Source organism: Gorilla gorilla, chromosome 3, assembly GCF_029281585.2.
Source record: "Gorilla gorilla gorilla isolate KB3781 chromosome 3, NHGRI_mGorGor1-v2.1_pri, whole genome shotgun sequence".
Classification (NCBI taxonomy): Eukaryota; Metazoa; Chordata; class Mammalia; order Primates; family Hominidae; genus Gorilla; species Gorilla gorilla.
Window position 1 is genome coordinate 123,707,768 of NC_073227.2, and position 23,079 is coordinate 123,730,846.

A 23,079-nucleotide genomic window follows, 5' to 3' on the forward strand; every position below is an offset into this window, starting at 1 on the left:
TAATAAAGGCATGTTAAATTGGCCTGTTTAATATTCAGGTGGAGTTTTCTGCTGTTCAATACTATGTGAAGATCCTGCAGAATCACTAATATATAGAGTGAGGTTTATTACTCTTGTTAGTCTTCCATTTGTCATTTCTCCACATTTTTGGACTGCTCAAGAGGGTGAACATGATATTGGATACCTTCTACCATGTACACAAGATTTAAGAGAGACTTCTCATGATGGCTTTGTGAACTGAAGTGAGTCATAAATACTGATTAGTTGTCTAACCTAATTAGTAGTATATATAATCTTGTCAATATACTTTTCTGGTATTGTTATTCTTTCCTATTTTTATCAATTATTCTAAATTATGATGATTGTCAGTTATTTAATCTACTTAGATGTGTGTAAATCTCATTCATATTTAGATATGACAGTGCATATTAATAATATGTTATATTACTTGAATTGCTTTATTTTTTAGAAAAGATCATGATTAATTGAATCATATGATGTGATGTGTTCCTCTGTTACTCAGGCCTAAAGAGAGTCTTGGAACATTATGTTGTCTCCTGAGAGCTTGCTTAGTGGGAGAATCTGACTTGCAGATAATGCCAAGGGGACAATAAAAGTCTAGCCCAGGCCTTTTAAGTAGAAGCAAATATTCTGCAGCAGATATAAAAATAATAAAATATTACCTTCATAATCAGGTAAAAAATCTATGTAAAAATGTTAAGAGCTCATTCATATTTATGATTGCCCTATATAAGAATAAGAAAGCAGAGAATATAATAATGATATAATTTCTAAAGTCCTAATTATGAACCTGTAAACTTTTTAAGGTCACCTGTTAATCCTTAATTAAATTGTACTTTGACAACTGAGATTACTTACTTCATTAGCATTCTTGAATTTGCATATAATTTGCATTATAAAATTTGTTTTCTCAAGATTCTCTTTACTAGTTCTATTTATACTGAACGATGTAATTGCTCTTTATTTAATTCCCTGCTTAATATCTCTAACAATTCTCATTTGGTGAAGATAAAATGTAAAAATTTAGGGAGCAAAATGACAATTAAACATAAGTACATTAAATGTGGAATATTAGATGGGACTAATAGTTCAGGCAGGTTTGGTCTTTGGCAATAAGGGACTTTTTGTTGGAGTAGGAGTGGCAATTTCCTTTCTTTTCTTTTTTGAGACGGAGTCTGGCTCTGTTGCCCATGCTGGAGTGCAGTGGCACGATCTCTGCTCACTGTAAGCTCCACCTCCTGGGTTCATGCCATTCTCCTGCCTCAGCCTCCCGAGTAGCTGGGACTACAGGGGCCCGCACCACGCCTGGCTAATTTTTTTGTATTTTTAGTAGAGACAGGGTTTCACCATGTTAGCCAGGATGGTCTCGGTCTCCTGACCTCGTGATCTGCCCGCCTCGGCCTTCCAAAGTGTTGGGATTAGAGGCGTGAGCCACTGCGCCCGGCCGGCAATTTCTTTTTTTAAAGGACCAGATAGTAAATACTTCATACTTTCAGGCCATGTGGTTTCTGTGGCAATTACTCAACTCTCCCTTTGTAGAACGAAAGAAGCCATAGAGAATCTGTAAACTAATGGGCTACATTTCAATAAAACTTTATTTACAAAAACAGGCATTGAAGTAGATTTGGCTATGGGTAGTAGTCTACAAACCTCTGTTGGAGCCCAGATGCTTCATTTTGACTTCCAAGTGTTTGGGATTCACTGAGAAAACCATCCTACTGTCAAATTTCCATCCATCTGCCTATTATCTATGCATTATTTATACTTTCTTCAAGTGACTTTTATTTTAATATGTATAACATCTTAGGGTAAACATTCCATAATACATTCTTTCTGTGGAAGACTTCGGCACCTGTTTTTTTTTTTTTTTTTTAAATTCACTTCACATACCTATGGAGCATTTGCAATATGCCAGGCATGTAATACAAACTAAATTATACAGCCATGAACATGCCAACCTGTGCCCTTATAGAGCCAACATTTTAGTGTTTCACACTAAAGTATTTACTGTCTAATGTAATGGTGTGATAATCGCCATGATGGAAGAAAAAGTGTTCAGGGATTAAGTGAGGGTGTCAGGGAGGACCTTCTAAGTGTTATATAAGAGGGAAGTGATGTCTAAGTGACGTCTAAGCTAAGAGCCAAACAGTAGATAAGATTTATCTACATGAAGAAGTGTGGATAAGTATTTTGTAGAAGGAGCAGCTAATAGTTTGTTTTTTGAAAAAGAAAAAATAGTATAAAAACATACATTTTTAAAGCAGTGGAGGAAACAGTATCTAAAGTTATAATTTTATCTTAAAATTATATGGATTAAAATATGCTCATGAAGAACATATAGGACACTTTAGTTATTTCGACTTTTATTTTAGGTTCAGGAGTACACGTGCAGTTGGTTACATGGGTAAATCATATGTCACTGGGGTTTGATGTACAAATGATCTCATCACCCTAGTAGTGAGCATAGTACCTGAGAGCAATTCAACAAGCAAAAACCAAATAACCCCATTTAAGAAATGGGCAAAAGACATGAACAGATACTTCTCAAAAGAAGACATATAGGTTGCCAACAAACATGTAAAAAATGCTGAACAGTTTGCAGTTCTCTAAGTAAGAGGGAATATAGGAGTTGAGAGAATCAAAGGAAGCCTGTGCTTTATAGCAGTGCCTATTAACCAGAATGCTATGGTACACTGTGATATTCCAAACTCTTTGTAATTTTGACCTCTAATGAAAAATTTTTTTTTCAGAAAAATTATAGAAATGAATTTAAGAGGAAAGACTGAACTCAACAAGCTATGGGTGTAAAGCGAGCCACAACTTGCTTTACGAGTGAAATGTGAAGTGTAATATAAATGGAGCCAAGGAAAGATTTTGACTTAAAATAAATGCTCAACATTATTAATCAGCAGATAAATACAAATTAAAACCACAGTGAAACATCATCTTACACTAGTCAGAATGGATATCATTAAAAAGACAAAAAAGTAACATATTGAGGAGGATGTGGAGAAAATAGAACTCCTAGAAACTGTTGGTGGGAATGTAACTTAGTACAACCTCCATGGAAAACAGTATGGAGATTTCTCAAAGAACTAAAAATAGAACTACCATTGACCCAGCAATCCACTAATGGGTATCTATCCAAAGGAAAGAAATCATTACATCAAAAAGATATCTGTTTATCACAGCACTATTTGCAATAACGAAGATATGGAACCAACCTAAGTGTCCATCAATGGAAGACTGGATACAGAAAATGTAGTATATATACACAATGGAATACCATTCAGCATTAAACAAGTGAAATCATGTCTTTTGCAACAACATGGATGGCACTGGAGGCCATTAGATAAAACAAGTCAAACACTGAAAGCCAAATATGGCATGTTCTCACCTATAAGTGGGAGCTAAATAATGTGTACACATGGACGTAGAGTGTGAAATGATAGACAATAGAGACTCAGAAGGATGAGGTGGGGGAGGGTGGTGGATCATGAGAGATTACTTGGGTACCAGCTCACCATAGTGAGATAGAGCACCAAGCAGCCTTCTAGGGTCCCCACTTCCAAACCTTGGCTCTGGGATGGAATTTCTGGACTGCCTTGGGCCAGAGGAAAGCCCACTGCCCTGAATGGAGAGACCCAGGCCTGGCAATATTTACCACAAGTTGATTGATGAGCCCTTTGGCCTTGAGTGAACATTGGCAGTAGCCACACAGTACTCGCTATGGGCCTGAGGCAATGGTGGCCACAGGGAGAAACTCCTGCTTGAGGAAAGGAGAGTGAAGAGTGGGAAGGACTTTGTCTCTTGCCAGCTCAGTTATGTGAAATAGAGCACCTAGTAGATTTCTAATGTTTCTGCCTAGAGGCCCTGACTCCCAGATGGTGTTTCTGGACCTGTTGTAGGCCAGGGAGAGCTCACTGAAGGGAAGGACACAAGTCTTGTTGGATTGGTGGCCTGCTGACTGAAAAGCCCTTGGGCCTTGAGTTAACACATGGGCCTGGGTGAGACCAAGTGATGAGCTGGCTTCTGTTCTGACACAGCAGAGTCCCAGAGGTGGTGGCCACAGGGGTGCTTGTGCCACCCCTCTCCTGCCTCCAGGCAGCTTAGCAGAGAGAGAAAGACAACATTTGTTTGGGAGACAGTAAGGGAAGAGAACAAGAAACTCTGCTTGGTAATTCAGAAATTTATCTCAGATCTTAATTAAGACCACCAAGGTGGTTCTGCAAAAGTTACATTATTACTGTGCTTGGGGTGCCCCCTAATGCAGATACAGCTTCAGGGACCAAAGACTTAGATCAGAACACTCAATTCACTTTTAATACTTGGAAGGCCTTCTCAAGGAGAATGGGCGCAAACAAACCCAGACTGTGAAGACTACAATCAGTATCTAGCTCTTCAATGCCCAGACATCAACAAACATCCACAAGCAGCAAGACTGTCTAGGAAAACATGGCCTCACCAAATTAAATAAGGCACCAGTGACCAATCACAGAATGACAGAGATATGTGATCTTTCAGACAGAGAATCCAAAATAGCTCTTTTGAGCAAGCTCAACAACATTCAAGATAGCACAGTGAAGGAATTCAGACTCCTGTCACAGATTCGCAAGACAAAAAAAAAAAAAAAAAAAAAAAAAAGATGACAAGAAATAAAATAAATCAAAGAAAGAAAGAAACAGAATCTTATAAGATAAATTTAACAGAGACATTGAAATAATTTTTAAAAATCAAGCAGATGTTCTGGAGCTGAAAAATTCTATTGACATACTAAAAACGTATCACAGTCTTTCAAAAGCAGAGTTGATCAAACATGAGAAATAATAAGTGATCTTGAAGACACGTTTATTTGAAAATACACAGTCAGAAGAGACAAAATAAACAAGAATAAAGCACACCTACAAGATATAGGAAATAGCCTCAAAAAGGCAAATCTAAGAGTCATTGGCCATATAGAGGAGGTAGAAAGGGAGAGAGATCAGGGTAGAAAGTTTATTCAAGTGGATAATAAGAGAACTTCCCAAATCTAGAGAAATATATCAATATTCAAGCATAAGAAGGCTACAGTACCCAAAGCAGATTTAATCTAAGTAAGACTACATCAAGACATTTAATAGTCAAACTCCCTAAGATCAAAGATAAAGAAAGGATCTTAAGAGCAGCAGAGAAAAAAAACAAATAACATACAAAGGAGCTCCAATACAGCTGGCAGCAGACTTTTCAGTGGAAACCTTAAAGGCCAGGAGAGAGTGGCATAACATATTTAAAATGCTGAAGGAAAAACAATCCTTTTATCCTAATTTAGTAGACCAGGCACGGTGGCTCATGCCTGTGATCCCAACACTTTGGGAGGCTGAGGTGGGTGGATCACCTCAGGTCAGGAGTTTGAGACCAGCCTGGCCAACACGGTGAAACCCCATCTCTACTAAAAATACAAAAAAGTAGCTGGGTGTGGTGATGGACACCTGTAATCTCAGCTACTCAGGAGGCTGAGGCAGGAGAATTGCTTGGACCCAGGAGTCAGAGGTTGCAGTGAGCCAAGATTGCACGACTGCACTCCAGCCTGGCTGATGGAGTGAGACTTCTTCACCACCCCAACAAAAAAAGTATATCCAGCAAAAATATCCTTCAAACATGAAGGAGAGATGAAGCCTTACCCAGATAAACAAAAGCTGAGGGACTTCATCAACACCAGATCTGTCCTACAAGACATGCTAAACAGAGTTCTTCAATCTGAAAGGAAAAAACATGTTAATGAGCAATATGATATCTGAAGGTACAAAATCCATTGGTAATAGTATACATATGCAAAGAATATTATAACACTATAACTGTAGTGTGTAAATTACTCTTAAATAGAAAGACTAAAAGATGTATCAATAAAAAATAATAACCACAATAACTTTTCAAGACACAGTACAATAAGATATAAATAGAAATAAGAAAAAGTTAAAAAGCGGGGAGGATAAAGTTAAAGTGTAGATTTTTATTAGTTTTCTCTTTGCTCGTTTGTTAGTTGATTTGTTTGTTTACACAATCAGTGTTAAACTGTTATCAGTCTAACATAATTGATCATAAGATGTTAATTGTAAGCTGCATGGTACTCTCAAGTCAAAAAAAATCCAAACACCTATAAGAGACACACACAAAGTAAAAAGCAAGAAATTAAAACATACTACCAGAGAAAATCACCTTCACAAAAAGGAAGATAAGAAGGAAGGAAGAAAGGAAGGAAACCACAAAACAACCAGGACACAACAAAATAGCAGCAGTAAGCCCTTACTTATCCATAATAACATTGAATGTAAATGGACTAAACTCTCCAATCAAAAGACAGTGGCTGAATGGATAAAAATAATAAAACTTAATGATCTGTTGCCTACAAGAAATACACTTCACCAATAAAGACATGCAAGACTAAAAATAAAAGGATGAAAAAAGATATTCGATACAAATGGAAACCAAAACCAGGCACGAGTAGCTATACTTATGTCAGAAAAAAATATATTTCAAGACAAAAACTATAAAAAGAGACAAGAAATAATACACAGGTTAATTCAGCAAGAGGATATAACAATTGTAAATACATATGCACCCAATGCTAGATCATCCAGATATATAAAGGAAATATTACTAAAGTGAGAGAGAGAGAGAGAGACAGAGAAAGAGGAGGAGAGAGAGTTAGTTTATTACTAGCTAGAGACTTCAACACCCCACCTTCAGTATTGGACAGAAAATCAACAAAGAAACATCTGATTTAATCTGAATTATAGACCAAATGGACTTAAGAGATATTTACAGTTCATTTCATCCAACTGCTGCAGAATACACATTCTTCTTCTCAATACATCAATCATTCTCAAGAATAGACCATATGTTAGGCCAAAATCAAGTCTTAAAACATTCATAAAATTGAAATCATATTAAGTATCTTCTCTGACCACAATGAAAAAAAAACTAGAAATCAATGACAAGAGGAACTTTGGAGGTTTGAAACTTTGGGGATGTTGAAAACATATGAAAAGTAAACAATATGCTTCTGAATGACCAGTGGGCCAATGAAGAAATTAAGAAAGAAATTTAAAAATATTCTTGAAACAAATGAAAGTGGAAACACAATATACCAAAACCTATGGGATACAGCAAAAGCAATACTAAGAGCAATGTTTATAGCAATAAGCACCTACATCAAAGTAGAAAATCTTCAAATAAACAACCTAATGATGCATCTTAAAGAAATAGAAAAGCAAGAGCAAACTGAATCCAAAAGTAGTAGAAGAAAAGAAATAAGAATCAGAGCAGAAATAAATAAATTTGACACAAAAAACAACACAAAATCAATGAAATGAAGAGTTGGTTATTTGAAATGGTAAACAAAATTGACAAACTTTTAGGCAGACTAAGAAGAAAACCAGAAGACTCAAAAAAAATCATAGAGGAAAAAAAGACATAACTGATATTGCAAAAATTAAAGGGATCGTTAGAGACTACTATGAGCAAGTGTATTCCAATAAACTTGAAAACCTAGAAAAAATGGATAAATTCCTACACACATACAACTTACCAAGCTTGAACCATGAAGAAAATCTCAAACCTGAACAGACCAATAATAAGCAATGAGATTGAAGTCATGTTAAAGAGTCTCCAGGAAAGGAAAAGCCTGGGACCCAATGGATTCACTGTTGAATTTTACCAGACACTTAAAGGAGAACTAATGCCTATCATATCCAAATTATTCTGGAAAATAGAGGTAGAAGGAATACTTCCAAACTCATTCTACAAGGCCAATATTACCCCGATACCAAAACCACATAGAGACACATTAAAAAAAAGAAAACTGTATGCCAATATCCCTGATGAAACTGATACAAAAATCCTCAACAAAATAGGAGCAAACTTAATTCAACAATACATTACAAAGATCATTCATCATGACCAAAGTGAGATTTACCCCAGAGATACCAGGATAGTTCAATTTACATGTATCAATCAGCAAGATAGATCATACCAACAGAATGAAGGACAAAAACCGTTGACCACTTCAAATGATGCTGAAAAAGCATTTGATAAAATTCAACATCCCTTAATGGTCAAAACCCTCAAGAAAGTAGGCATTGAAGGAACATACCTCAAAACAATAAGAGCTATATATGAAAGATCAACAGCTAGTAGCATACTGAATAGGGAAAAAACTGAAAGTATTTCCCGTAAGTTCTGGAATGTAATAAGGATACCCACTTTTACCTCTATTATTTAACATAGTACTGAAAGTTCCAGCTAGAGTAATCAGACAGGAGAGAGAAAGAGTATTCAAATTGGAAAAGAAAAAGTCAAATTATCTTTGTTTGCAAATAATATGATCTTGTATTTGGAGAAACCTAAAGACTTCACAAAAAAAACTATTACAACTAATAAACAAATGCAGTAAAGTTGCAGGATAAAAAAATTAACATAAAAAAAATCTTGGGAGGCTGAGGTGAGCAGATCAAGAGGTCAGGAGATCAAGACCATCCTGGCTAACATGGTGAAACCCTATTTTTACTACACACACACACACACACACACACACACACACACACACACATAAAATTAGCCAGGCAAGGTGGAATGTAACTGTAGTCTCAGCTACTCAGGAGGCTGAGGCAGGAGAATCACTTGAACCTGGGAGGCAAAGGTTGCAGTGAGCCGAGATCATGCCACTGCACTCCAGCCTGGGAGACCAAGCAAGACTCCGTCTCAAAAAAAAAAAAAAAAAAAAAATCGGCAGCATTTATATATGCCAACAGCAAACAACCTGAAAAAGAAATCAAGAGATAGCTAGCAAGACGGCCAAATAGGAACAGCTCTGGTCTGTAGCTCCCAGTGAGATTAACACAGAAGGTGGGTGATTTCTGCATTTTCAACTAAGGTACCCCGTTCATCTCACTGGGACTAGTTAGACAGTGGGTGTAGCTCACGGAGGGCGAGCCGAAGCAGGGTGGGGTGTTGCCTCACCTGGGAAGTCCAAGGGGATGGGGAACTCCCTCCCCTAGCCAAGTGAAGCCATGAGGGACTGTGCCGTGAGGAATGATGCACTCAGGCCCAGATACTATGCTTTTCCCATGGTCTTCGCAACCCACAGACCAGGAGATTCCCTCCAATGCCTATGCCACCAGAGCCCTGGGTTTCAAGCCTAAAACTGGGTGGCCATTTGGGCAGACACCAAACTAGCTGCAGGATTATTTTTTTTCATACCCCAGAGGTGCTTGGAATGCAGTGAGACAGAACCGTTCACTCCCCTGGAAAGGGGGCTGAAGCCAGGGCGCCAAGTGGTTTAGCTCAGAGGAGCCCACCCCCATGGAACCCAGCAAGCCAAGATCCACTGGCTTGAAATTCTTGCTGCCATCACAGCAGTGTGAAGTCAACCTGGGATGCTAGAGTTTGGTGGGAGGAGGGGCGTCCACCGTTAATGAGGCTTGTGTAGGTAGTTTTTCCCTCACAGTGTAAACAAAGCCACCAGGAAGTTCGAACTGGGTGGAGCCCACCACAGCTCAGCAAAGCCGCTGTAGCCAAACTGCCTCTCTAGTTTCCTCCACTCTGGGTAGGGCATCTCTGAAAGAAAGGCAGCAGCCCCAGTCAGGGCCTTATAGATAAAACCCCATCTCCCTGGGACAGAGCACCTAGGGGAAGGGGCAGCTTCAGCAGACATAAACGTCCCTGACTGATGGCTCTGAAGAAAGCAGCAGCTCTCCCAGTACAATGTTCGAGCTCTGATAGGGGACAGACTGCCTCCTCAAGTGGATCCCTGACCCCCGTGTCTCCTGACTGGGAGACACCTCCAAGCAGGGGCTGACAAACACCTCATACAGGAGAGTTCTGGCTGGCATCTGGCAGGTGCCCCTCTGGGATGAAACTTCCAGAGGAAGGAACAGGCAGCAATCTTTGCTGTTCTGCAGTCTCCATTGGTGATACCCAGGCAAACAGGGTCAGAAGCGGACCTCCAGCAAACTCCAGCAGACCTGCAGCAGAGAGGCCTGACTGTTAGAAGGAAAACTAGCAAACAGGAATAGCATCAACATCAACAAAAAGATGTCCAGATACAGAAACCCAATCTGAAGGTCACCAACATCAAACACCAAAGGTAGATAAATCCATGAAGATGGGGAGAAACCAGCACAAAAAGGCTGAAAATCCCAAAAACAAGAATGCCTCTTCTCCTCCAAAGGATTTCAACTCCTCACCAGTAAGGCAACAAAACTGGAAGGAGAATGAGTTTCACACATTGACAGAAGTAGGCTTCAGAAGGTGGGTAATAACAAACTCCTCCAATCTAAGGGAGTGTGTTCTAACCCAATGAAAGGAAGCTAAGAACTTTGAAAAAAAGTTAGAGGAATTGCTAACTAGAATAACCAGTTTAGAGAAGAACATAAATGACCTGATGGAGCTGAAAAACAAAGCGCGAGAACTTCATGAAGTATATGCAAGTATCAACAGCTGAATTGATCTAGCAGAAGAAAGGATATAAGAGATTAAAGATCAACTTAATCAAATAAAGTGTGAATACAAGATTGGAGAAAAAAGAATGGAAAGGAACAAACAAAGCCTCCAAGAAATATGGGACTATGTGAAAAGAGCAAATCTATATTTGATTGGTGTACTTTAAAGTGACAAGGAGAATGGAATCATGTTGGAAAACACTCTTAAGGTTATTACCCAGGAGAACTTCCCCAACCTAGCAAGAGAGGCCAACATTCAAATTCAGTACCACAAAGGTACTCCTCGAGAAGAGCAACCCCAAGACACATAAACGTCAGATTCATCAAGGTTGAAATGAAGGAAAAAATGTTAAGGGCAGCCAGAGAGAAAGGTCTGGTTACCCACAAAGGGAAGCCAATCAGCGGATCTCTCTGCAGAAACCCTACAAGCCAGAAGAGAGTGGAGGCCAATATTCAACATTCTTAAAGAAAAGAATTTTCAACCCAGAATTTCATATCCAGCCAAGCTAAGCTTCATAAGTGAAGTAGAAATAAAATCCTTTACAGACAAGCAAATGCTGAGAGATTTTCTCAACACCAGGCCAGCCTTATAAGAGCTCCTGAAGGAAGCACTAAATATGGAAAGGTAAAACTGGTACCAGCAACTGCAAAAACATACCAAACTGTAAAGATCATCGATGCTATGAAGAAACTGCATCAACTAACGGGCAAAATAACCAGCTAGTATCATAATGACAGGATCAAATTCACACATAACAATATTAACCTTAAATGTAAATGGGCTAAATGCCCCAAATAAAAGACACAGACTGGCAAATTGGATAAAGAGTAAAGACCATCGACATGCTGTATTCAGGTGTGCTCATCTCATGTGCAAAGACACACATAGGCTCAAAATAAAGGGATGGAGGAATATTTACCAAGCAAATAGAAAGAAAAAAAAAGCAGGGGTTGCAATCCTAGTCTCTGATAAAACAGACTTTAAAACAACAAAGATCAAAAGAGACAAAGAAGGCCATTACATAATGGTAAAGGGATCAATGCAACAAGAAGAGCTAACTCTCCTAAATATATATGCACCCAACACGGGAGCACCCAGATTCATAAAGCAAGTTCTTAGAGACCTACAAAGAGACTTAGACTCCCACACAATAATAATGGGAGACTTTAACACCCCACTGTCAACATTAGACAGATCAACAAGACAGAAAGTTAACAAGGATATCCAGAAATTGAATTCAGCTCTGCACCACGCAGACCTAATAGACATCTACAGAACTCTCCACCCCAAATCAACAGAATATACATTCTTCTCAGCACCACACCGCACTTATTCCAAAATTGACCACAGAGTTGGAAGTAAAGCACTCCTCAGCAAATGTAAAAGAACAGAAATGATAACAAACGGTCTCTCAGATCACAGTGCAATCAAACTAGAACTCAGGATTAAGAAACTCACTCAAAACTCCTCAGCTACATGGAAACTGAACAAACTGCTCCTGAATGACTACTGGGTACATAACGAAATGAAGGCAGAAATAAAGATGTTCTTTGAAACCAATGAGAACAAAGGCACGACATACCAGAATCTCTGGGACACATTTAAAGCAGTGTGTAGAGGGAAATTTATAGCACTAAATGCCCACAAGAGAAATCAGGAAAGATCTAAAATCTACACCCTAAAATCACAATTACAAGAACTAGAGAAGCAAGAGCAAACACATTCAAAAGCTAACAGAAGGCAAGAAATAACTAAGATCAGAGCAGAACTGAAGGAGATAGAGACACAAAAAACCATTCAAAAAATCAATGAATCCAGGAGCTGGTTTTTTGAAAAGATCAACAAAATTGTTAGACTGCTAGCAAGACTAATAAAGAAGAAAAGAGAAAAGAATCAAATAGGCGCAATAAAAAATGATAAAGGGGATATCACCACCAATCCCACAGAAATAGAAACTACCACCAGAGACTACTATAAACACCTCTATGCAAATAAACTAGACAATCTAGAAGAAATGGATAAATTCCTCGACACATGCACCCTCCCAAGACTAAACCAGGAAGAGGTTGAATCCCTGAATAGACCAATAACAGGCTCTGAAATTGAGGCAATAATTAATAGCTTACCAACCAAAAACAGTCCAGGACCAGATGGATTCACAGCCGAATTCTACCAGAGGTACAAGGAGGAGCTGGTACCATTCCTTCTGAAACTATTCCAATCAATAGAAAAAGAGGGAATCCTCCCTAACTCATTTTATGAGGCCAGCATCATCCGGATACCAAAGCCTGGCAGAGACACAACAAAAAGAGAATTTTAGACCAATATCCCTGATGAGCATTGATGCAAAAATCCTCAATAAAATACTGGTAAACCGAATGCAGCAGCACATCAAAAAGCTTAACCACCATGATCAAGTGGGCTTCATCCCTGGGAAGCAAGGCTGCTTCAACATGTGCAAATCAATACACATAATCCATCATATAAACAGAACCAATGACAAAAACCACGTGATTATCTCAGTAGATGCAGAAAAGGCCTTTCAGAAAATTCAACAGCCCTTCATGCTAAAAACTCTTGATAAATTAAGTATTGATGGGAGGTATCTCAAAATAATAATAGCTATTTATGAGAAACCCACAGCCAATATCGTACTGAATGGGCAGAACTGGAAGCATTCCCTTTGAAAACTGGCACAAGACAGGGATGCCCTCTCTCACCACTCCTATTCAACTTAGTGTTGGAAGTTCTGGCCAGGGCACTCAGGCAGGAGAAGGAAATAAAGGGTATTCAATTAGGAAAAGATGAAGTCAAATTGTCTCTGTTTGCAGATGACATGATTGTATATTTAGAAAACCCCATCATCTCAGCCCAAAATGTCCTTAAGCTGATAAGCAACTTCAGCAATGTCCCAGGACACAAAATCAATGTGCAAAAATCACAAGTATTCTTATACACCAATAAAAGACTAACAGAGAGCCAAATCATGAGTGAACTCCCATTCACAATTGCTTCAAAGAGAATAAAATACCTAGGAATCCAACTTACAAGGGATGTGAAGGACCTCTTCAAGGAGAACTACAAACCACTGCTCAGTGAAATAAAAGAGGATACAAACAAATGGAAGAATATTCCATGCTCATGGGTAGGAAGAATCAGTATCATGAAAATGGCCATACTGCCCAAGGTAATTTATACGTTCAATGCCATCCCCATCAAGCTACCAATGACTTTCTTCACAGAATTGGAGAAAACTACTTTAAAGTTCATATGGAACCAAAAAAGAGCCCACATTGCCAAGACAATCCTAAGCCAAAAGAACAAAACTGGAGGCATCACACTACCTGACTTCAAACTATACTACAAGGCTACAGTAACCAAAACAGCATGGTACTGGTACCAAAACAGAGATATAGACCAACGGAACAGAACAGAGCCCTCAGAAATAATACTACACATCTACAACCATGTGATCTTTGACAAACCTGACAAAAACAAGAAATGGGGAAAGGATTCCCTATTTAATAAATGGTGCTGGGAAAACTGGCTAGCCATATGTAGAAAGCTGAAACTGGATCCCTTCCTTACACCTTATATGAAAATTAATTCAAGATGGATTAAAGACTTAAATCTTAGACCTAAAACCATGAAAACCCTAGAAGAAAACATAGGCAATACCATTCAGGACATAGGCATGGGCAAGGATTTCATGTCTAAAACACCAAAAGCAATGGCAACAAAAGCCAAAATTGACAAATGGGATCTAATTAAACTAAAGAGCTTCTGCACAGCAAAAGAAACTACCATCAGAGTGAACAGGTAGCTTACAGAATGGGAGAATATTTTTGCAATCTACTCATCTGACCAAGGGCTAATATCCAGAATCTACAAAGAACACAAACAAACTTACAAGAAAAAAACAAACAACCCCATCAACAAGTGGGCGAAGGATATGAACAAACACTTCTCAAAAGAAGACATTTATGCAGCCAACAGACACATGAAAAAATGCTCATCATCACTGGCCATCAGAGAAATGGAAATCAAAACTAAAACGAGATACCATCTCACACCAGTTAGAATGGTGATTATTAAAAAGTCAGGAAACAACAGATACTGGAGAGGATTTGGAGAAATAGGAACAGTTTTACACTGTTGTTGGGACTATAAACTAGTTCAACCATTGTGGAAGATAGTGTGGCGATTCCTCAAGAATCTAGAACTAGAAATACGATTTGACCCAGCAATCCCATTACTGGGTATATACCCAAAGGATTATAAATCATGCTGCTATAAAGTCATATGCGCATGTATGTTTATTGCAGCACTATTCAAAATGCCAAAGACTTCGAACCAACCCAAATGTCCGTCAGTGATAGACTGGATTAAGAAAATGTGGCACATATACACCATGGAATACTATGCAGCCGTAAAAAATAATGAGTTCATGTCCTTTGCAGGGACATGGATGAAGCTAGAAACCATCATTCTCAGCAAACTATCGCAAGGGCAACAAACCAAACACTGCATGTTCTCACTCACAGGTGGGAATTGAAGAATGAGAACACTTGGACACAGGAAGGGGAACATCACACACTGGGGCCTGTTGTGGGGTGGGGGAAGGGGGAGGGATAGCATTAGGAGATACACCTAATGTAAATGACGAGTTAATGGGTGCAGCACACCAACATGGCACATGTATACATATGTAAGAAACCTGCACGTTGTGTACATGTACCCTAGAACTTAAAGTATAATAATAATAATAATAATAATAAAAGATATAACTGGAACAGCAACAAAAATAAAATAAATAAAATTAAAAATTAAATAAATTACTTTTTTCTAAAAACATGTGGGTTTGTCTAAACAAACAAACAAAAAAACCTCTTCCTTTCTCAAGAAAAGGAAAAACATTTATAACCATGTTCCCTGGAATGTAAAGAGCCCACCTCCCACATTCACAGAAACTTAACTTATTAAATATTGATTCAGGGCTTTTACATTTTTTAACGCAAAAATCATGATAATCAACTGTTAAATAGACAAATATTGAATAGATCACTTTTTTAACTTTTAATTTTTAAGTAATTGTAGATTCACAGGAAATTCCAAAATAAAAAAAAAAAAACCATGTACAGGGAGGTGCCTTTTACCCTTCGTCCAGTTTCTCCCAATGATAACATTTTTGCATAACTATTGTACAATATCAAAACCAAGAAAATTACATTGGTACAATCCACAGAGTTTATCAGATTTCACTAGTTTTGTAAGTAAGTGTGTGTGTGTGTGCGTGTGCGTGTGTGATCTGCTATAGATCTGTGTAACCATCACCATGAAGATACAGAACTGCTTTATCACTGCAAGTCTCCCACCACCACTACCTCTTTATGGCAACACCCACTCCACTCCAACCTCCCATCCCTAACACCTGGCAACTACCAATTTGTGTTCCATCCATCTCTACAATTTTATTTCAAGAACGCAATATAAACGGAATCTGATAGTATGTAACTTTATTTTTCTTTTTTTAGACAGAGTCTTGGACTGTCACCCAGGCTGGAGTGCAATGGCATGATCTTGGCTCACTGCCACCTCCGACTCCCGGGTTCAAGGGATTATCCTGCCTCAGCCTCCCGAGTAGCTGGGATTACAGGCGCTCACCACCACACCCAGCTAATTTTTTGTAGTTTTAGTGGAGATGGGGTTTCACTATTTTGGCCAGGCTGGTCTCGAACTCCTGACCTCGTGATCTGCCAGCCTTGGCCTCCCAAAGTGCTGGGATTACAGGCATGAGCCACCATGCCCGTCTGATAGTATGTAACATTTTAAGATTGGCTTTTCTCATTCGGCATAATTACCTTAAGATGCATCCAAATTGTTGCTTGTATCAATAGTTCGTTCATTTATATTGCCAAGTAATATTGAATGGTATGGATGGAACACAGTTTGTTTAACCATTCACTCATTGAAGGACATTTGAGTAGCATCCAGTTTTTGATATTACGAATAAGCTGCTAAGAATATTCATGAACAGGATTTTGCATGAACATAAGTTCTCATTTCCCTATGATAAATGCCCAATAATGCATATTTACTGCATATTTAGTTTTCTTTTAAAGAGACTGCCAAGCTGTTTTCCAGAGTGGCTGTGCCATTTTACATTCCCACCAGCATTGTATGAATTGATCCAATTTCTCTGCCATTCTGATAGTAGTGATATGTTTTCTATAGTGATGTTTTCATGGCAGGTAGGTTTTTAAAAGCTTCCTCTCATTACCTCTGATAGGTTATCCATTAATAATGATGGAATATGCTTCTTAGAAAATTTTTTACATCAACAGATAAAATTGTATGTATTTACCATTGTACAGCATGATGTTATGAAGTAAATATACCCTGTGAAATGACTAAATCTAGCTAATAAGCATATGCATTAGCTTACATAGAATACTCTTAACCTAAATAACAGAAAATGTTTTGTCAGTACTGATATTCTTCGCACTTTGAATGAGAAAGCATGTATATTCAAAATATTGTTCTGGTTTTTTAAATGAGAAAATGTATATTAGGCACATGTTTCATGTACATTTAAATGCTAAATTAGTGTAGGCTATTAGTAGTAAACTAGTAACAGTAATAATAGTGGTAATAATTTTAGTAGGAAGAGTGGTAGTGGCGGTATAGCACTGCTAAACCCTCCATGGTACAGAGTTTCTGTAGGATAAAAATCAGTAGTTAATTCTATGTACCTGAAAAATAAATGCATATTTATTTTGCAGGATAAAGTTCTATAGTAAACCAAGTTTGTTAACACTTGTTAAGACCAAGCTTATTAACCAAGTTGTTTAACACTTGTATAACCTTACTAATATTTTTTATTTGAATGTGCATTTGCCAATTTCTCCCTAAAATTCTATCCATGTTTACTTTCCATATTTCAAAGCTTTATTGCTAGCACATACAAAATCATGATTATTATATTACTTTTGTATTGTTTCTTTTAGGACAACAGATACCTGGTGCATCTCTTTTCATCACTCTATTGTCAATATTCCTTTGTTATTTTGTTTTAAATCAGTCTCTTGTAAGCAACATTAATGTGTTTTTTCTTTGTGTCCAAAGTGATAATCTCTTTTTTATGAGTGACTTTTTAGAGAAATTTCCTATGTATCAGGACTCATTTCTACTCTGATTTGGTATTTTCTATCTCATACTTTGTCCATCTTTATTCCTGCTTTCTGTTGAATTGATAAAATTTTCTATACTTCTTCCCGTGAGCACACCCACACGCATACATGCACGTGCACACATACACATGTACATTGTTTTTCTCTTCATGTTTGAGGGTTATAAATTTCCTCTACTAGTTGAACCTATAGCATAATAATTTGTAAGATCATATTGGAAGAAATGGCAGACCAAATATCATTTGGGTAAATCAAACAGGGATTACTGCTCTAAAGGGAAGAAAGCCATCAAAAATAGAATTTACAGAAAAAAGATTAGCAACATTCTCTAGAAGAGATAGCAGTTCAAACTTTAAGACCCCAAAAGCTTCGCCTGTATGGATAATAATGTCTACCTAATTAAGGGACATATCAGAAATTCAGTCAGCATAAATGTCCTTCTCCTGGTCCATATGCTCATATGCCAGTCAGGATATGTGGATGCGGGTTGACAAGGTGCAGGTTGATGACCATCTGGAGTCATGAACTATGTAATATGGCAGGGTATAGAATAGCACAGCACACTCAGACACAACCACAGCCCGGACTTGTCACCTTCAACCTCACCAATGAAAGCCTCATCCAAGTATATTTCTGAATTCAGGAAGTGGAATTTACACAGAGATATTTAGGTATCATGGTAAAGGAGATTCTAGCTAATCTATAGAACCTAACTGGTGCATAGTTAACTCTAAGTTTTTCTAACAAAATCTGAGGGCATTATTGGAGACATTTTGTTTCCTCCAAAGCAAGCAAAATCTTTAACATGCTTCAACTACACTTTGAATATTACTACTATCCCGTATTCCTTATTGTTTTTTGCTAGGGTTCTGTTGTGTCTTACAAACACATTCTAAAAGCCGAGTTATTTTTATAATCTTTTGTTTTAACTTTTATTTTAGGTTCTGGGGTACATGTGCAGATTTGTCACATAGGTAAACTTGTGTCACAGGGGTTTGTTGTACAGATTATTCCATCACCCAGATACTAAGCCTTGGACCCAATATATTATTTTTTCTGATCCTCTCCCGTCTCCTACCCTCCACCCTTAAGTAGAACCTGCTGTCGGTTGTTCCCCTCTTTGTGTCCATGTGTTCCTATCATTTAGCTCCCACTTATAAGCAAGAACATGCAGTATTTGGTTTTCTGTTCCTGTGTTAGTTTGCTATGGATGATGGCCTCTATCTCCATTCATGTTCCTGCAAATAATATGATCTCATCCTTTTTTAATGGCTGTATCATATTCCATGGTGTATATGTACCACATTTTCTTTATCCAGTCTACCATTGATAGTTGTTTAGGTTGATTTCATGTCTTTGCTACTGTGGATAGTGCTGCAATGAACATTCACATGCATGTGTCTTTATGGTAGAATGCTTTATATTCCTCTGGGTATATACCCAGTGTATTAGTCTGTTTTCATGCTGCTGACAAAGACATACCCGAGACAGGGCAATTTAGAAAAGAAAGAGGTGTAATAGACTTACAGTTCCACGTGGCTGGCGACAGCTCACAATCATGGTGGAAGGCAAGTTCTTAGAGACCTACAGAGAGACTTAGACTCCCACACAATAATTGTGGGAGATTTTATATGCCCCACTGTCAATATTAGACTGATCAACAAGACAAAAAATTAACAAGGATATTCAGGACTTGAACTCAGCTCTGGGCCAAGTGGACCTAATAGACATCTACAGAACTCTCCACCCCACATCAACAGAGTATACATTCTTCTAAGCACCACATCACACTTATTCTAAAATTGGCCACATAATTGGAAGTAAAACACTCCCCAGCAAATGCAAAAGAACAGAAACAATAACAAACAGTTTCTCAGACCCCAGTGCAATCAAATTAGAACTCAAGATTAAGAAACTCACTCAAAACTTCACAACTACATGGAAACTGAACAACCTACTCCTGAAGGACTACTGGGTAAATAAGGAAATTAAGGCAGAAATAAATAAGTTCTTTGAAACCAATGAGAACAAAGACATAACGTACCAGAATCTCTGGAACACATTTAAAGCTATGTTTAGACGGAAATTTATAGCACTAAATGCCCACAAGAGAAAGCAGGGAAGATCTAAAATCAACACTCTAACATAACAAAACAACTAGAGAAGCAAGAGCAAACAAATTCAAAAGCTGGTGGAAGACAAGAAATAACTAAGATCAGACTGGAACTGAACAAGATAGAGACTTGCCATTCTTGACAGAAATAGAAAAAATAATCCTAAAATTTATATGGAAGCATAAAAGACCCAGAATAGCCAAAGCCATCCTAAGCATAAAGAACAAAACTGGAGGAATCACATTACCTGATTTCAAATTGTACTACAGAGATATTGCTTCAAAAAATCAATGAATCCAGGAGATGGTTTTTTGAAAAGATCAACAAAATAGATAGACCACTAGCCAGACTAATAAAGGAAAGAGAGAAGAATCAGACAGATGCGACAAAAAATGATAAAGGGGATATCACCACTGATCCCACAGAAATACAAACTACCATCGGAGAATACTAAAAGCACGTCTATGAAAATAAACTAGAAAGTCTAGAAGAAATGGATAAATTCCTGGACACATAAAGCCTCCCAAGTCTAAACCAGGAAGAAGTCGAATCCCTGAATAGACCAGTAAGGAGTTCTAAAACTGATGCAGTAATTAATAGCTTACCAATCAAAAAATAGTCCAGAACCAGACAGATTCACAGCCTAGTTTTACCAGAGGTACAAAGAGGACCTGATACGATTCCTTCTGAAACTATTCCAAATAATAGAAAAAGAGGGAATCCTCCCTAACTCATTTTATGAGGCCAGCATCATCCTGATAACAAGACCTGGCAGAGGCACAACTAAAAAAGACAATTTCAGGCCAATATCCCTGATGAACATTGACACAAAAATCCTCAATAAAATACTGGCAAACCGAATGTAGCAGCACATCAAAAAGCTCATCCACCATGATCAGATCGGCTTCATCCCTGAGATGGAAGGCTGGTTCAACACACGCAAATCAATAAACATAATCCATCACATAAACAGAACCAATGACAAAAACCACATGATTATCTCAATAGATGCAGAGAAGGCCTTCGACAAAATTCAACATCCTTTTATGCTAAAAACTCTCAATAAACTAGGTATTGATGGAATGTATCTCAAAATAATAAGAGCTGTTTATGAGAAACCCACAGCCAATATCATACTGAATGGGCAAAAACTGGAAAAATTCCCTTTGAAAACTGGCACGAGACAAGGATGCCCTCTCCCACCACTCCTATTCAACATAGTATGGGAAGTTCTGGGAGGGCAATCAGGAGAGAGAAATAAATAAAAGGTATTCAAATAGGAAGAGAGGAAGTAAAATTGTCTCTGTTTGCAGATGACATGATTGTATATTTAGAAAACCCCATCGTCTCAGCCCAAAATCTCCTTAAGCTGATAAGCAACTTCAGCAAATTCTCAGGATAGAAAATCAACATGCAAAAATCACAAGCATTCATATACACCAATAATAGACAAACAGAGAGCCGAATAATGAGTGAACTCCCATTCACAATTGCTACAAAGGGAACTAAATACCTATAAATAAAACTTACAAGGGATATGAAGGACCTCTGCAAGGAGAACTACAAACCATTGCTCAAGGAAATAAGAGAGGACACAAACAAATGGAAAAACATTCCAGACCCATGTAATTAGATTAGGCCTATGCCCTGTCATCTCCATTTTGCCAGATTACTGTAACAGTCACAGAAGTAACACTGGGCAGTAAAGGTCATGGGAACCACTTTAAAATTCTTCCTACCACATTTTTCTGTTGTTTCATTTTTTTCTATTCTATTGTGTTTCAGAACAGATTACTTTCCTTAAATAAAAACCTATTTATGAAAAGTAAATATTATATGTAATATTTTAAAAACAGTTTCTAATTATCTTATGTTTAAAATGGAATAATAACAATAACTAGTTACAGGATTAGAATTAGGACCAAATAAGATAATGTATATGAAACATTTTACAAACTTCAAAGCTGTCAGTAAGCATTAGTTATACTTAATTTAACTTTTGTCTAGATTCATAGAGATGAAAAAGATAGTCAAATGGTCATATGGTTTAGTAGTTTCTAAAGTTTTAAAAATTATAGAATGTCTCCTACCATGCTATTTTAATATCACAATAGATCCTTGAAGTAAGGGCAGCTATCATCAATATCACATATTTTTACTTGGTTTCAGTGTCTTGAAATTTCATAGAACAGGTATTGCAAGATATTTCAAAAACTATTTGTTTTATCTTTTTTTCACACAAAGAATTTAATAAAAATTGTTTTTAATACAGCATTTAGAACATGGGAAACTCAAGGATGGCATGACAGATACAATATTTCTTACAATATGTCTGAAATATATGTTTGGGAGAGAGAAAATGAAGTCAACATTCCAGGGCTTTGGGATGTCTATTCTCTTAGGAGGGAGGTGGCTAATGTGAGGGAATAATAACGGAACAAAAGGTCCTAGCATGTTCTGATGGGTTCCACTTGGTTCAGACAACCAAAATAAGTGATTAAGTCATGTCTCAAATCATTGAGGTTTATTGAGCCAGCTTGAGGGTGCAACTGGGAAAAAACTCCAGTCACAGAAGCATCTGTGGTCATTTTTTCCAAAGAGGTTCTCAGGATATTTAGTATTTATACATTTTCCTTAAAAAGGGGCCAGGGGTGGCAGTGAGACAAATGATTATGTACTTCTGAGACTTTAGTCACTGCCCAGTAAATCTACATTCTATATAAGATAAGGTGCATCTTGGGGATGGGTGAAGGAAGGATTAATTTTATTTTTGTTACCTACCTGGGAAGATAAGCTAGTGGTCTTTTGAAAGAACTGGTTTTTGTTTAGTCCTTAGGAAAGAAAACCTAATGACTCAGCTAGGAGGAGGGTATAATGAGGCATGTCCAATCTCCCATCCCATCATGGCTGTAAATTCAGCTTTCAAGGTTTCTCTGGGATTCCCTTGGCCAAGAGGGAGTCTGTTCAGTTAGTTGGGTGCTTGGAATTTTACTTTTATTTTTCTGTTCTGATGTGGAATTTTGGGAAAGGAGTTAGAACTCCTGCACCCAGCATGGGGGTGGAGTGTGAAAGGGAATTCCCTATGGAAATGCAGAGCTAAGAATGCCAAACAAAAGTCAAAGGTATTTACATTTAATTTTTATTTATTTATTTATTTATTTATTTATTTATTTATTTATTTATTTATTTAGTGTGTGTGTGTGTTTTAATCACAATTTGCCTGCATAGTTTAGGCAAAGGCAGAAGGTGACAGGACTGTTGTGTTTATTTCTATC

At 37.7% G+C, this 23,079-nt stretch overlaps 1 long non-coding RNA gene across 1 annotated transcript in view; it reads right to left on the reverse strand.

Annotated features, from left to right (window-relative positions):
• Positions 1–22,753, reverse strand: part of LOC129533199 (uncharacterized) — a 28,482-nt gene extending 5,729 nt beyond the window's left edge. Inside the window, exons 1-2 of the long non-coding RNA XR_008679281.1 lie at positions 22,586–22,753; positions 5,682–5,757 (exon numbers count right to left, since the gene is read on the reverse strand). This is a non-coding gene — a long non-coding RNA (uncharacterized lncRNA). The remainder of the gene's footprint in view (positions 1–5,681; positions 5,758–22,585) is intronic.
• Between the last annotated feature and the right edge of the window lie 326 nt (positions 22,754–23,079).